This window comes from Coregonus clupeaformis, chromosome 23 (genome assembly GCF_020615455.1).
Source record: "Coregonus clupeaformis isolate EN_2021a chromosome 23, ASM2061545v1, whole genome shotgun sequence".
In the NCBI taxonomy this organism is placed as follows: Eukaryota; Metazoa; Chordata; class Actinopteri; order Salmoniformes; family Salmonidae; genus Coregonus; species Coregonus clupeaformis.
Genome location: NC_059214.1, coordinates 14,016,551 through 14,034,048, shown reverse-complemented (window position 1 = coordinate 14,034,048; position 17,498 = coordinate 14,016,551).

The window sequence follows — 17,498 nt, the reverse complement described above, 5'->3', positions numbered from 1 at the left end:
AACCTGTTGTTGAAAAAACGTATGTGTTGTGGCTTTTCAACCTTTGCCATATCGTGGATTCAGAGCTATCTATCTAATGGAACTCAAAGGGTTTTCTTTAATGGAGGCTTCTCTAATGTCAAACATGTCAAGTTTGGTGTATCACAAGGCAGCTCTCTAGGCCCTCTACTCTTTTCTATTTTTACCAAGGACCTGCCACTGGCATTAAACAAAGCATGTGTGTCCATGTATGCTGATGATTCAACCATATACGCATCAGCAACCACAGCTAATAAAGCCACTGAAACCCTTAACAAAGAGTTGCAGTCTGTTTTTGAATGGGTGGCCAGTAATAAACTGGTCCTGAACATCTCTAAAACTAAGAGCATTGTATTTGGTACAAATCATTCCCTAAGTTCTAGACCTCAGCTGAATCTGGTAATGAATGGTTTGGCTGTTGAACAAGTTGAGGAGACTCAATTACTTGGCGTTACCTTAGATTGTAAACTATCATGGTCAAAACATATGGATTCAATGGTTGTAAAGATGGGGAGACGTCTGTCCGTAATAAAGAGATGCTCTGCTTTTTTGACACCACACTCCAAAAAGCAAGTTCTGCAGGCTCTAGTTTTGTCTAATCTTGATTATTGATCGTGTGGTCCAGTGCTGCAAGGAAAAACCTAGTTAAGCTGCAGCTGGCCCATAACAGAGTGTCACGTCTTGCTCTTCATTGTAATCAGAGGGCTGATATAAATACTATGCATGCCAGTCTCACTTGGCTAAGAGTTGAGGAGAGACTGACTGCATCACCTCTTATTTTAATAAGAAACATGAATGTGTTAAATTGTTTGCATAGTAAACTTACACACAGCTCTGACACACACACTTACCCCACCAGACATACCACCAGGGGTCTTTTCACAGTCCCCTAATCCAGAACAAATCCGAGAAAGTGTACAGTATTATATAGAGCCATTATTGCATGGAACTCAGTTACATCTCATATTGCTCAAATAAACAGCAAACCCGGTTTCATAAAACAGATAAAGCAACACCTTACAGCACAACGCCTCTCCCCTATTTGTCCTAGATAGTTTATGTGTATGTATTGATATGTAGGCTATGTGTGCCTTTAAAAAAATGTATGTAGTTCTGTCCTTGGACTGTTCTTGTCTATTAATGTTCTGTATTATGTTATGTTTCATGTTTTGTGTGGACCCCAGGAAGAGTAGCTTCTTCTTTTGCAACAGCTAATGGGGATCCTAATAAAATACCAAAAGAAATGTGAGGTAGGTGGCCTGTTCATGATCTTGCACATCTGTGCTAAAATGCTAAAATGGATATTCGGCTTTATTAGTTGAGTGACAACCTATGTAATTTTCTAGGTAATTTTTATCAATGCGCTATTGAAAATTGTGTTTTACCTGAATAAAAGTAAGCTATACCTGCTTGATGGGGGTTACAATATATTTTATTTGGATTGTTCAGCAATAACAAAAACCAATCAGCAATAGTTTTGGTAGTTTTGCTTTAAACAATCAGTGTGTATTGTCATTTTTAGATATACATGGTAAAGTTGATCATTTCATAAAGCGGGAGGATGAAAGAAGCTCACTAAACTTCTATAACGGTCAAAATCATTTGATTTGATGTGGGTGTAATCCAAAATTGTGCTATATAGTCATTGGCTATGTAATAGCTAATTTATAAATGATAAATATTGATACATTACTAGCTCAAACACTTAATCTGCAAAAATGTCAATTAGTGGGTGATGGTGACACACACACAGAAGTCAGCTCAGACAGATCCAGTTAAGAGAGGCCCAGCTCATGAGCTCCATCAGCAGCACTTCTTAATTTAAAATGACAAATTAACATGGTTATGCAACAAATGTTAGTGCATGGAATTGCATCAATTCGTCCTCTAATCAAACCGAATTGCACCGAATCGTTTCAAACTAAAACATATAGTTCCTGTATCGTATCGGAGACCAAGTATCTAGATATGTATTGAATTGTCTTGAAAGGGAAAGATGCACATCCCTAATAGTACATAATACAGTATTTAATTTGCATATACCCTGCCTATTCCCCTCCCCCATATTGACATTTGTAACACCCATAATTGAGAAACCTACACTGAGTACAAAAAATTAGGAACACCTGGCCTTTCCATGACATACACTGACCAGGTGAATCCAGGTGAAAGCTATGATCCCTTATTGATGTCACCTGTTAAATCCACTTCAATCAGTGTAGATGAATGGGAGGAGACAGGTTAAATAAGGATTTTTAAGCCTTGAGATAATTGAGACATGGATTGTGTATGTGTAATTCAAAGGGTGAATGGGCAAGACATAATACTTAAGTGCCTTGAACGGGGTATGATAGTAGGTGCCAGGCACACCGGTTTGAGTGTGTCAAGAACTGCAACACTGCTGGGTTTTTCATGCTCAACAGTTTTCCATGTGTATCAAGCATTGTACACCATCCAAAGGGCATCCAGCCAACTTGAAACAACTGTGGGAAGCATTGGGCCAGGATCCCTGTGGAACGCTTTCGACACCTTGTAGAGCCCATGCCCAGACAAATTGAGGTGGTTCTGAGGGCAAATGGGGTGCAACTCAATATTAGAAAGGTGTTCCTAATGTTATTGTGTTCTCTACAGGTTATAGTCTCACCCACGGCCACTTCCCTCATCCCTGGAAAACAGCAGTTGTCACCATGATCCGCAAACCTGGCCAAGATCGACAGAATGTTTCAAGCTATCGACCAAATCAGCCTGCTTAGCCATCTGGGGAAACTATTTGAAAGGCTACTAACCACCAGAATAAGCTGCCATGTAGAATACACAGGCCTTCTTGGAGTACACCAGGCAGAAGAAAGAAACAGATAAACAACAGACAATATTTTATAACTATCAGAAGAAAAAAAATTGATGTAGAAAAGGCATTTGATAAAATGGGACACAACTGACTGCGCCACAGACTAGCAGACAACAACCTCCAACTGCCGCTCTCAATCAGAAACATCATTTAAATCTTCCACCCTAACTGCCAAATCAAAGTCAAGGCCTACACAGCCATCTCTCAACCATTCACCCCAGAAGCTGGAGTCCCTCAAGGTGCAGTCCTCAGCCCACTTCTATTCATAATCTACATCTCAGACATTTACTACCCCCCACCCTCTGTTGGACAGGTATCACAATTTGCAGACGACTTATGCTACACAACTAGCCTCCAAAAAACTCACCAAGTGCATAGCATAGATAGAAAAGTGGTCAAACAAGTGGCAAGTGAAACGAAACCCTGAAAAAACACTGTGTCCTAATCACCAGAAACACAAACCTCAAACCCCCAAAAAACATAACCCTCAAGTTGTATAATGAAACAATACAAACGGAAAAAGGGGCCAAGTTCCTGGGGGTTACATTTCAGAGCAACATTGTGGATGACCCACATTGGGAACATCGAGAGAGAAGGACGTGAAAATACCAATCACTTAAAAGCACTTTGTGGAAGGAAACATGGAGCAACACCGGAAACTATTTTAAGGGTATATTTTAGCTACATCAGATCACTCTTTGAGTATGCACTACCCGCCCGAATAACAGCCTCCACACCACTGCAAAGAATCCTGAACCAAGCAATAAAATTGGCATTCAGACTATCCATATACAGTTGAAGTCGGAAGTTTACATACACCATAGCCAAATACATTTAAACTAAGTTTTTCACAATTCCTGACATTTAATCCTAGTAACAATTCCCTGTCTTAGGTCTGTTGGGATCCCCACTTTATTTTAAGAATGTGAATTGTTAGAATAATTGTAGAGAGAATGATATATTTCAGCTTTTATTTCTTTCATCACATTCCCAGTGGGTCAGAAGTTTACATACACTCAATTAATATTTGGTAGCATTACCTTAAACAATTTAAACTTGGGTCAAACATTTCGGGCAGCCTTCAACAAGCTTCCCACAATAAGTTGGGTGAATTTTGGCCCATTCCTCCTGACAGAGCTGGTGTAACTGAGTCAGGTTTGTAGGCCTCCTTGCACGCACACGCTTTTTCAGTTCTGCCCACAAATGTTCTATAGGATTGAGGTCAAGGCTTTGTGATGGCCGTTCCAATACCTTAACTTTGTTGTCCTTAAGCCATTTTGCCACAACTTTGGAAGTCTGCTTGGGGTCATTGTTCATTTGGAAGACCCATTTGCGACCAAGATTTAACTTCCTGACTGATGTCTTGAGATGTTGCTTCAATATATCCACATAATTTTCCTTCCTCATGATGCCATCTATTTTGTGAAGTGCACCAGTCCTTCCTGCAGCAAAGCACCCCCACAGCATGATGCTGCCACCCCCGTGCTTCACGGTTAGGATGGTGTTCTTTGGCTTGCAAGCAACCCCCTTTTTCCTCTAAACATAATGATGGTCATTATGGCCTAACTGTTCTATTTTTGTTTCATCAGACCAGAGGACATTTCTCCAAAAAGTATGATCTTTGTCCCCATGTGCAGTTGCAAACTGTAGTCTGGCTTTTTTATGGCGGTTTTGGAGCAGTGGCTTCTTCCTTGCTGAGCGGACTTTCAGGTTATGACGATATAGGACTCGTTTTACTGTGGATATAGATACTTTTGTACCTGTTTCCTCCAGCATTTTCACAAGGTCCTTTGCTGTTGTTCTGGGATTGATTTGCACTTTTTGCACCAAAGTACATTAATCTCCAGGAGACAGAATGCGTCTCCTTCCTGAGCGGTATGACGGCTGCGTGGTGCCATGGTGTTTATACTTGCGTACTATTGTTTTTACAGATGAATGTGGTACCTTCAGGCGTTTGGAAATTGCTTCCAAGGATGAACCAGACTTGTGGAGGTCTACAATTTTTCTTCTGAGTTCTTGGCTGATTTCTTTTGATTTTCCCATGATGTCAAGCAAAGAGGCACTGAGTTTGAAGGTAGGCCTTGAAATACATCCACAGGTACACCTCCAATTGACTCAAATGATGTCAATTAGCCTATCAGAAGCTTCTAAAGCCATGACATCATTTTCTGGACTGTTCCAAGCTGTTTAAAGGCACCGTCAACTTAGTGTATGTAAAGTTCTGACCTACTGGAATTGTGATACAGTGAATTATAAGTGAAATAAACTGTCTGTAAACAATTGTTGGAAAAATGTCTTGTGTCATGCACAAAGTAGATGTCGTAACCGACTTGCCAAAACTATAGTTTGTTAACAAGAAATGTGTAGAGTGGTTAAAAAACGAGTTTTAATGACTCCAACCTAAGTGTATGTAAACTTCCGACTTCAACTGTACATCAACAACCAATACATCCACCAGATCCACCAGAATCAAGACCACCAAAGATAGACAAGCAATAATAGGACAGAAATACCTGAACAGAGCAATCCACAACCCATCACTCAAGAAAACCGTATAAGAATCACAATGGGCCACAGAAACACCTCTGTCAATCATGCTCCAGATGTCAAAGCCAGACTGATACAAACACAACCTCACATCCCACACAACATCAACATACCTCATTTATAAACACAACATAACTACCACAGGAGGTTGGTGGCACCTTAATTGGGGAGGACGGACTCGTGGTAATGGCTGGAGCGGAATTAGTGTAATGGTATCAAATACATCAAAAACATTGTTTCCATGTGTTTGATGCCATTCTATTTACTCTGTTCCATACGTTATTATGAGCCGTCCTACCCTCAGCAGCCTCTTGTGATACCTACCTACCTACAGGTTATGGAACATTTGTTATTTTAGTATTTCTCCAGTAGGTTTCCTAAAGGAAAAAGCCTCCACTTCTTTGTCAAAGATAATAAAACAAAAACACTTTAGTAAATACTACAGTAATGTTAGCAAAAACACTACAGTAAATACTAGAGTATACTACAATCCACAAAAACACTACATTAATTACTATAGTATATACTACAGTTTTCTTTTACTACAATATGTATACATAGTTAACTGTAAAGACTACACTATACCACAGTAAGTACTACAGTAAAGTCCTCAAAAACGCTACAGTGAATACTGTCTCAACCTAACGAGAGGTAGAATATTAGCATGCCTTCCGAGTGGCGCAGTGGTCTAAGGCACTGCATCGCAGTGCTAGCTGTGCCACTGGAGATCCTGGTTCAAATCCAGGCTCTGTCCTGGCCCCCCTGTGGGAATTGAACCCACAACCCAGGGTAGGGAGGGAATGGCTGGCAGGGTAGCTCAGTTGGTAGATCATGGTGTTTGCAACGCCAGGGTTGTGGGTTCGATTCCCATGGGGGGCCAGTATGAAAAATAAAAAAATAATGCATGCACTCACTAACTGTAAGTCGCCCTGGATAAGAGCGTCTGCTAAATGACTAAAATGTAATACAGAAGGTGCAATTTCAAAGTCTTTCTCTCCGCCCCATGGCAAAATGAGTAGAATTACATGAAATTTGTTATATAATTTCAAAATCTTCTCTCTCCCCCATGGCAAAATGTGTAGAATTGCAGCAAACTTGCTTTAAAACTGGAACATTTTCTCTGCGCCCCATAGCAAAATGTGTAGAATAGCAGGAAATTAACTCTAAAACTTTAATTTTGCTTAGGGCCCCCAAAACACTAGGGCGGGCTCTGACTGCATGTGTGGGTATGGATGTAGGTAGCAGACCCGCAAACCACTGCGGCCCCTCATGATGATTTCATCTTTTTTGTGGACCCCACCCCCATCAAAGTTGCCCATCCCTGATTTATACTATAGTATGTTTTTCATTGAAATTCTGATCATAACCAAAGAGGAAATTGTCTGGTGTCCAACTTAAAAAGCCACTGTCACTACGGTGGAAAATGTAGAAATTAGTTTTCTTTTGAAATAGTTCTGCATACTATTTGCCTTTGTGTCTGAGCATAACATTTGCCAAATAGCTTATTTTTTAGTCATGTGAATCAATTTAACTCTAGTTTTGTTTTCTAGATTTAACAAAGTAACAGCTGATCACCAGCACACTGAAGTCCACAAATAGCCACTTTATAGACCAGCATTCACCCTCCACATGTCCTCAGTCATAACTATAGTAAAAATATACTGTAACTCATTTCAGAACATTCAAAACATAATTAACCCCTGTGGAAAGAAATGCACCTTTCCATAAATACAGTAAACTCTGATACATTGATGTACCAGAACTAGGCAACTGCTACGCCACTCTTTCCCCAACAAATGTAGCACTCATAAGGGAACCTTTCTTGTGTTTAAATGAAATCATTCTCTTGCTATCTACCTAGATACAGTAAAGTATCTATTCCACTTAGAGTGCTACAGAGGATGATTTTTCATGAAAAAAACATTTAAAGTGACTTTCTGACATGCAGTACCAATGAGACAAAGTGAGTTGGAAAGGCAATAATGTTGCTTACTGTAAGACGACTCCTAACCAGACCAAGTGGATTAGTAAATGACAGCTCATCTTTCATTTCAGGACAATAAGACTATGTTCTTTATTGCTCTGACTCATTCCCTTATTTAAATGGAATTCAACTATTCCACATCTTAAGAAAACTTTGCCCACTTATTTGCTCTCTGTGTCTTCTCTATTCACAAAAAAAAAAAAAAGATGATTGCTTTCCAACACCTTATAGAGTTACAAAGTCCAGTCGCTGCCTTCTTTCAAGAGAAAAGACCATGGAAAATTAGGAATGACCCATAGATCTGTTTTCTTCCAATTGCAGTGTGAGAGCAGCTAGCCTGAGGCATATGTTCAGCACCATCCATCTTTTGATTAATAATCTATATGGTGATCCATCTTGCTACGCAGAGCAGACCTCCTGCTCTGGAGGAATCCCCTGAGAAATGACACTCTACACAAATGCCTTGAGGCTATGGCATTCACTGACTCTAAATAAGATTTGTTGTTCTTATGGAACACACTATTAGACTTTTTAGCTACTAAAGGGAGCATGGACCCATGGGCATGAAGTTACTTGTTTATGCACAGTCAAATAAGGGATTAAATTCATTGTTGATTAATAAAGCCAGAATCCATGTTAATGAAAGTGTTTACGATCCTTCTGAAGCAATGACAGGAATGACACCAGTCATCCCTCCAAAATATTTATATGTCATTGCTTTTGAACTCCTGTTCTAACAGTAAGTTAAAACTTCTCACAACCATTTATAAAGCTAGCAGTGTATGGAAAGTCCTTGAATGCTTGAGTAACAAAGGGCAGAATCATGTTTTTTTGTGTATTCTTGTAAAAGCTTGACATTTACTATACTTTATACCTGACTTAAGGATGAGGTTTTCCTCCCGATTAAAGTCACTGATATTCAAGCTTCCCTGCTAGTAATCCCTCATTCTGATGGGAAAATACGCTTGGCCTAATATACAGGCTCAGACTTTTCCCTTGGTATCTCAACATCCAAACTTTCTACTTTCACAGGATAGACTTTTGGTTTGAAATGGAATGAAGTGTAGCTATATCACAAAATAGCAAAGCATTTTGATGGCCACAGACTGGAAATCAATCGTTGCAGAGAATTGAAAGTCTTATACAGGATATTGGAGGTGCAGGAAAGGTCTTCAAAGCAGCCTCATCTTGCCATGTTCCTGTGACAGCCAATGAGACATGGATGGTTTGTGGTACAATAGCTTAGTCATTAGCATCAGTGGAAGTGTATTGCTGTACAGTTAATTCTGTTTTCAACTGAACCAGGAATGTCAATAACCACTTACAGTAAGGGAAAAAAGTATTTGATCCCCTGCTGATTTTCAAATTTTGCCCACTGACAAAGAAATGATCAGTCTATAGTTTTAATGGTTGGTTTATTTGAACAGTGAGAGACAGAATAACAACAAAAAAATCCAGAAAAACGCATGTCAGAAATGTTATAAATTGATTTGCATTTTAATGAGGGAAATAAGTATTTGACCCCCTCTCAATCAGAAAGATTTAAGGCTCCCAGGTGTCTTTTATACAGGTAACGAGCTGAGATTAGGAACACACTCTTAAAAGGAGTGCTCCTAATCTCAGTTTGTTACCTGTATAAAAGACACCTGTCCACAGAAGCAATCAATCAATCAGATTCCAAACTCTCCACCATGGCCAAGACCAAAGAGCTCTCCAATGATGTCAGGGACAAGATTGTAGACCTACACAAGGCTGGAATGGGCTACAAGACCATCGCCAAGCAGCTTGGTGAGAAGGTGACAACAGTTGGTGCGATTATTCGCAAATGGAAGAAACACAAAATAACTGTCAATCTCCCTCGGCCTGGGGCTCCATGCAAGATCTCACCTCGTGAATTTTTAAGTAATTCATTTGTATTTTATTGCATGACATAAGTATTTGATACATCAGAAAAAGCAGAACTTAATATTTGGTACAGAAACCTTTGTTTGCAATTACAGAGATCATACGTTTCCTGTAGGTCTTGACCAGGTTTGCACACACTGCAGCAGGGATTTTGGCCCACTCCTCCATACAGACCTTCTCCAGATCCTTCAGGTTTCGGGGCTGTCGCTGGGCAATACGGACTTTCAGCTCCCTCCAAAGATGTTCTATTGGTTTCAGGTCTGGAGACTGGCTAGGCCACTCCAGGACCTTGAGATGCTTCTTACGGAGCCACTCCTTAGTTGCCATGGCTGTGTGTTTCGGGTCGTTGTCATGCTGGAAGACCCAGCCACGACCCATCTTCAATGCTCTTACTGAGGGAAGGAGGTTGTTGGCCAAGATCTTGCGATACATGGCCCCTTCCATCCTCCCCTCAATACGGTGCAGTCGTCCTGTCCCCTTTGCAGAAAAGCATCCCCAAAGAATGATTTTTCCACCTCCATGCTTCACGGTTGGGATGGTGTTCTTGGGGTTGTACTCATCCTTCTTCTTCCTCCAAACACGGCGAGTGGAGTTTAGACCAAAAAGCTCTATTTTTGTCTCATCAGACCACATGACCTTCTCCCATTCCTCCTCTGGATCATCCAGATGGTCATTGGCAAACTTCAGACGGGCCTGGACATGCGCTGGCTTGAGCAGGGGGACCTTGAGTGCGCTGCAGGATTTTAATCCATGACGGCGTAGTGTGTTACTAATGGTTTTCTTTGAGACTGTGGTCCCAGCTCTCTTCAGGTCATTGACCAGGTCCTGCCGTGTAGTTCTGGGCTGATCCCTCACCTTCCTCATGATCATTGATGCCCCACGAGGTGAGATCTTGCATGGAGCCCCCAGACCGAGGGTGATTGACCGTCAACTTGAACTTCTTCCATTTTCTAATAATTGCGCCAACAGTTGTTGCCTTCTCACCAAGCTGCTTGCCTATTGTCCTGTAGCCCATCCCAGCCTTGTGCAGGTCTACAATTTTAACCCTGATGTCCTTACACAGCGCTCTGGTCTTGGCCATTGTGGAGAGGTTGGAGTCTGTTTGATTGAGTGTGTGGACAGGTATCTTTTATACAGGTAACGAGTTCAAACAGGTGCAGTTAATACAGGTAATGAGTGGAGAACAGGAGGGCTTCTTAAAGAAAAACTAACAGGTCTGTGAGAGCCGGAATTCTTACTGGTTGGTAGGTGATTTTACTTATGTCATGCAATAAAATGCAAATTAATTACTTAAAAATCATACAATGTGATTTTCTGGATTTTTCTTTTAGATTCCGTCTCTCACAGTTGAAGTGTACCTATGATAAAAATTACAGACCTCTACATGCTTTGTAAGTAGGAAAACCTGCAAAATCGGCAGTGTATCAAATACTTGTTCTCCCCACTGTACATGCCCGTCTGAAGTTTGCCAATGAACATCTGAATGATTCAGAGGAGAACTGGGTGAAAGTGTTGTGGTCAGATGAGACCAAAATGGAGCTCTTTGGCATCAACTCAACTCTCCGTGTTTGGAGGAGGAGGAATGTTGCCAATGACCCCAAGAACACCATCCCCACCGTCAAACATGGAGGTGGAAACATTATGCTTTGGGGTGTTTTTCTGCTAAGGGGACAGGACAACTTCACCGCATCAAAGGGAGAATGGACGGGGCCATGTACCGTCAAATCTTGGGTGAGAACCTCCTTCCCTCAGCCATGGCATTGAAAATGGGTCGTGGATGGGTATTCCAGCATGACAATGACCCAAAACACATGGCCAAGGCAACAAAGGAGTGGCTCAAGAAGAAGCACATTAAGGTCCTGGAGTGGCCTAGCCAGTCTCCAGACCTTAATCCCATAGAAAATCTGTGGAGAGAGCTGAAGGTTCGAGTTGCCAAACGTCAGCCTCGAAACCTTAATGACTTGGAGAAGATCTGCAAAGAGGTGTGAGACAAAATCCCTCCTGAGATGTGTGCAAACCTGGTAGCCAACTACAAGAAACGTCAGACCTCTGTGATTGCCAACAAGGGTTTTGCCACCAAGTACTAAGTCATGTTTTGCAGAGGGGTCAATTGCTTATTTCCCTCATTAGAATGCAAATCAATTGCATTTTTCTTGATTTTTTTGTTGTTATTCTGTCTCTCACTGTTCAAATAAACCTACCATTAAAATTATAGACTGATCATTTATTTGTCAGTGGGCAAACTTACAAAATCAGCAGGGGATCAAATGCTTTTTTCCCTCACTGTAAATACAAGATAAACTGCGTCAATCCGAGTGTAGCAAGAGGCAAAACACCATAACAATCTGTAGTTAGAAAATAAGGACTGCATCATATCATCAATATGTGAACCCAATGTTGAACAGAGAGGAAGTCCCCAAAAGTAACCAAGAAAAGTGTAAATCAGGTCAATGATTTTCTGGACAGTATTAGGGGACAGAATCTACATTCGTCCATTGACTTGTTAAGTTTTGACCTGCCAAAACCCACATGAAAAAATACTACAGTTTACTATACAATACTACAGTACTTACTGTAGAATTCTGTAGTAAACTGTTGTAAACTTAAGTGATAATGCCAGATAAGCTGGTGTTTGGAGTATATATTGGCACAGGTGTTGTTAGGCCCGAGACGAAGTTGAGGGTTACCAACATATTCAAATAATGATTTACATATTTTCATTAAAAACGTTATTTTGATTAATTTATTCATACTATTTCATCCTTCCACAAGACATAGGCCCGACACAAATCTAGGGTTGCTACCCAAGCCGGCTGGTTGTTCGTTCTATCGGTTCGGTTGCTAGAGACGCAACCCAGTCATTCAGTATTTTTGTTCTGTATCTATGGACACGACCCAGTCATTCGTTCTAAATGTTCCATTGCCATATTGGCTGGCAACATTCTTATCCCTTGCTTGCTAGCTTGCCAACTACAGCTAACTTACTGTCACGTCAAACAGTGCAGCCAGAATAACAGCAAAGTAGCTGCATTTACATTTGTTTAAGCTGTTTTCTAGTGACATTTATTTGGATACATTTATAACAATGAGCTAATGAGAGGTGATTTCGCCTGGCATAGAACATTTGCTCACTCGTCAGGACACTGTTGTTCATAGGAGCTAGCCAACAACACAGCTAACACAATCACTTCAAACTGAAGCTGGAAAGACTATAAACTAGCTGCACTTTGTATATATCCATAAAAATTATGCCAGCTGATTCATGATTTAGACTGGCTGAGAAACGCCAAATTTGAATATTGAAACAATGTTGCAAATGTCGGAGAGACAGACAGCAAGGTTTATACAAATCTCCGCTGTTGAAAACTAAATGTTAGTCTAAAAGAAATGTGAGGTAAATGTCTAGATGTTTTTTATAGTGGAGATCAAGTTTATAAATTGCTTGGCTGGGCTGATGAGACAGTGGATTGCGCAGTCAGATGGCACAGAGTAAATAGGCATTTTAACATCATAGATTTAGCCAGTGGTAACTTGTGGAATAGACACCGGCTGGAATGCCGTTTTAACCAATCAGCATTCATGATTAGACCCACCCGTTGTATAATGTAGAATACTATACTACACACTGTGGTATCCCTCTGACATGTGTAGTACTTAATATAGAATGTTGTAGTATACTGTATGATACTATTGTAAATACTACAGTATTATCAGCAAAACAACACTGTAGTAAATAGGGCGGCAGGTAGCTTAGTGATTAAGAGTGTAGTGCCAGTAACCGAAAGGTCGCTGGTTCTAATCCCCGAGCCGACTAGGAGAAAAATCTGTTGATGTGCCCTTGAGCAAGGCACTTAACCCTAATTGCTCCTGTAAGTCGCTCTGGATAAGAGCGTCTGCTAAATGACAAAAAATGTAAATACTACAATAATGTGGGCAAAAATACTACACTTTTTTAAATTATTGTAAATATTACAGTATTTAATTTGCATATACCCTTCCCATTTCCCTCCCCCTTATCCCAATTTGTGCCACCCATAAGTGAGACATCTACATGTCTAGTATAGACCACAAATTGTGTTCCATACAGGTTATAGAAAAGCTATCCGTTCAGAGAATGCTGTAGTATGTACTATAGTATTCTACAGTATACTAGAACATTCTATAGTAGGTACTACACATGATCAAGGGATACTACAGTGTGTAGTATAGTATGCTACAGTAAATACTATACTAGTTTACCACAGAAGTCTATAGTAAGTATTGTAGTATTCTACAGTAAAGTGTAGTATTTTTTAATGTGGGCGCTAATAATTCAGAACAGCAAAATGTGAACTTCAACGTATAGGCACCTTTATGAAAAACATATTTAGAAACATGAGCCTGACATAAACCCAAAGGGTAGACCTATGAATTAATGTGTCTCATGTTGATAACCCCCGCAGAGAACATGACCTAACTCCCAGATGCATAATCCTCTACTGTGTTAATCAATCCTGTACATGGTTGACAGATAATTGACTTGTTTCCATTTCTCGTACGCTTCCTCATGTTTACCACATCACCTCCGTCCTGCGTGATCATGCAAGTCCTATGCCACTGGCACGCGGGGAGAGACACGCTCTTTGATTACCTACGGTACCAAACCTGGGTCCACCGCTTCGGCTTTAATGTATTTTTAAGCTGTGTAGAGTGCGAGCACTGTCTCTCATCCGTCGTTCCCCTTTATGTGGGAGCCCCAAAATACAGTGTCTTCAGAAAGTATTCATACCCCTTGACTAATTCCACATTTTGTTACGTTACAGCCTGAATTCAAAATGGATTAAATGCATGTTTTTCCTCACCCATATACACACAATACCCACAATGAAAGAGAAAACATGTTTTTAGAAATCTGTGCAAATGTACTGAAAATGAAATACAGAAATGTCTAATTTACATAAGTATTGACACCCTGAGTCAATGCATGTTAGAATCACATGTGGCAGCGATTACTGCTATGAGTCTTTCTGGGTAAGTCTCTAAGAGCTTTGCAAACCTGGATTGTACAATATATGCACTTTTTTAATTTTTTTATTCTTCAAGCTCTGTCAAGTTGGTTGTTGGTCATTGCTAGACAGCCATTTTCAAGTCTTGTCATACATTTTCAAACCGATTTCAGTCAAAACTGTAACTAGGTCACTCAAGAACATTCAATGTCGTCTTGGTAAGCAACTCCAGTGTATATTTGGCCTTGTGTTTTAGGTTATTGTCCTTCTGAAAGGTGAATTTGTGTCTGTTGGAAAGCAGACTGAACCAGGTTTTCCTCTAGGATTTTACTTGTGCTTAACTCTATTCTGTTTGTTTTTATCGCATAAAAACTCCTTAGTCCTTGCCGATAATAAGCATACCCATAACATGATGCAGCCACCACTATGCTTGAAAATATGAAGAGTGATACAGAGATGTGTTGTGTTGGATTTGCCCCAAATGCTTTGTATTCAGGACACTATTCAGTTTAACTTTAGTTCCTTATTGCAAACAGGATGCATGTTTTACAGGCTTCCTTCTTTTCACTCTCTCATTTAGGTTAGTATTGTGGAGGAACTACAATGTTGTTTCTCTATCCTCAGTTTTCTCTAATCACAGCCATTAAAAAGTCACCATTGGCCTCATGGTGGAATCTCTGAGCGGTTTCCTTCCTCTCCGGCAACTGAGTTAGGAAGGACGCCTGTATCTTTGTAGTGACTGGGTGTATTGATACACCCTCAAAGTGTAATTAATAACTTCACCATGCTCAAAGGGATATTCCTTGTCCCTGGTCTTTGTGATTGACTCTGTGTTTGAAATTCACTGATCGACTGAGAGACCTTACAGACAATTGTATGTGTGGGGTACAGAGATGAGGTTATTGCACACAGAGTCCATGCAACTTATTATGTGACTTGTTAAGAACTTTTTACTCCTGAACTTAATTAGGCTTGCCATTACAAAGGGGTTGGATACTTATTAACACATTTCAGCTTTTCATTTTTTATTACATTTGTAAAAATGTCTAAAAATATATTTCCACTTTGACATTATGGGGTGTTGTGTGTAGGCCTGTGACGCAAAACCTCCATTCAATCAATGTTAAATTCAGCCTGTAACACAACAAAATGTGGAAAAAGTCAAGAGGTGTGAATACTTTCTGAAGGCACTGTAATTCATGGAGTTAGAGTCACACAAGGCCCACTGTATGAGGCGCAGGCAGCCAGGAATCAAAAGGTGAAGGCAGGCACACACGCCATTTTCATAGATAGTGTTTTAGTTGGTAGCATAGCTTGAGGCAACGTTGTTTCTATTAAATGGTGGGGAATTTACTTTGAATAAAAGTAGGATGCTAAGGACGTTTCTTTTCAGAATCCAAATTACCCTGTCATGTCCGCTGTAGTTCCCATTTAAAATTGAAACATGTCATATTAGCTATCTGCAAATGGGAAAATGGCAATGTTGTTATTGGTTTGGAACGACGGTGGAATTTTTCACCCATTGAATACAGGAACGGAATTACAAGTGTTAAAATGAATCTGCAGACGTATTCATGTGAGCCAGACTGGTCTGATGAGGTGAATCATTCTCTTTCTATGGCCCGTTGCATAAGCGTTCCTGCGCTTTCTTCCAACAAAGTTAGATGGCAATCAGGGTTTCAATGGAGCTCATCAATCTGCTTTTTAATTTTAAAAAGTACAACTAAAAATGTGTTTTGGGTTACTGTTATGCAAGAAATAAACTAATACTGTATCCATCTAGCATATTTAAAAAAGCAAATAACCAAACAGAGCTTGTACAAACATTTTCCCAGATCCATGCTCAGATGATGATAACAAACTTTAGCACGCCACGTTTCTGTCCCTCGTTGGTTGGTCGTTCACACTGAATATCACAGTCACTTGGGGGATGTTGGAGGATGTGATATGAGTGCTACTCTAGTGTGAGGCCATTAACATGCAGTTTGTGCAGCTCTTCATTTTCTTCAGGAGCAGTAGGAGGGAGAGCAGATGCCATCTGTCATGTTTTATTAAGTCTGTCCTGCTAGCTGTGAAATCTGTAAGAAGTCAATGTGCTGTATCTAGAACTGGTCTTCGCTAAAACTGCAAAAAATGTGATTCTCCAATCTCCTCCCAATATGGACTTGCTTGCTGAACCATGGGACTCCATTCTCATTTCTAGACCTGCAGGCTGGTCCTGAGGCTTTTCTACTCAAAATGGTCCCTTTCCATTTAAACCATGGATGGTCAGTAATGGTATTTATATTTAGTGCATGATGTGTGGAGTCACACATACTTTTCATTGAGCTAATATTTTACAAGCGGTTGCAAAATCTGTGAAGTACACACCAATATCCTGAAACACAATACATAGATTTAATCAAAGTATTGCAGCTTATATGTAGGCCTATGTGTTGTTGTTTTTGAATGGACCAAAATCTGGATGTGAATTTATATTCTGCTGTTACAATAGGCTAACTGCTGTATGCCTTGGAGGTGTTAGGTGACACACACACGGCAAACAATGCAACACAGACAGCGGTATAAACACATTCAACCCCCAGTTTGAAGGTTTTGATTTCCTGACCTATTGTCAATTTTGTTTGAGTTTAGGTTTGTTGCCCTGTCTTTGCGTTGCATGTTTTGTTTTGCTAGTTCTTCATGCATTGTCTTATGCAAAATGGGGTTATTACATAAGGGTGCATACTGAGACCGTTTTGTTTGTTTCAGGCTGAAAATGCCTGACACCATTCTACCTCCCTCCCTCCTGAGAAGAAATCAAAATGAGTTTCCAGACCACAGCTTTTACAGTCTCTGATGGCTTTTTTCCACAATATTCTTTAGAGACTATAGGCATGGAAACATCATAACTTGCCACACAAATGTCAAGTTTGAAAATCCAAACATTTCCAAAATATTTTTGTTCTATGTAATAACCAAGTTATAACATGATTAGCTAATAGACTGGGACTGTACCTAGGCTTTGGTACAGGCTTCAATCACATTATCATGAGTATGTTTCATCGTTGAGTTTACTCTCGCCTCTTTCAATTTCCCATTCCTGTTGCAGTGGCGCTCACTCACTCGCGCACATCTCCATTAGTTATTCAGAGTAACCCGTGGTGAGGGGAGGAAAGGCCTGGCAGACCTATACCTCAGAGTGGCAGGCTGATGAATAGGCCCTATCAAA